The sequence below is a fragment of the Octopus bimaculoides genome, chromosome 9 (genome assembly GCF_001194135.2).
Source record: "Octopus bimaculoides isolate UCB-OBI-ISO-001 chromosome 9, ASM119413v2, whole genome shotgun sequence".
Lineage (NCBI taxonomy): Eukaryota > Metazoa > Mollusca > Cephalopoda > Octopoda > Octopodidae > Octopus > Octopus bimaculoides.
Genome location: NC_068989.1, coordinates 79,067,000 through 79,067,357, shown reverse-complemented (window position 1 = coordinate 79,067,357; position 358 = coordinate 79,067,000).

Here is a 358-nt window from a genome sequence, read left to right as displayed (position 1 = left end):
ATATATGTGTGTGTGTGTGTGTGTGTGTATGTATGTATGTGTGTGTGTGTGTGTGAGTGTGTATGTGAGTGTGTGTGTGTGTGTTGGTGTCTGATCGTGTATAATTATGAGAAAGAGAAGATTAATTGCAAAGTTTGCCAAAATGGATGATAAACTAAGAACGATAAACCCCGCTAAACACACACACACACACATAAGCACATCACGCGCATTCACATACATACATGCTTCAGGACCTCTGTACGTGTGTGTATGTGTGTGTGGGTATATATATATTTATGCAGGCATATATATGTTGGTATATGTGTGTGTATATATATATATATATATATATATATATATATATATATATATATAT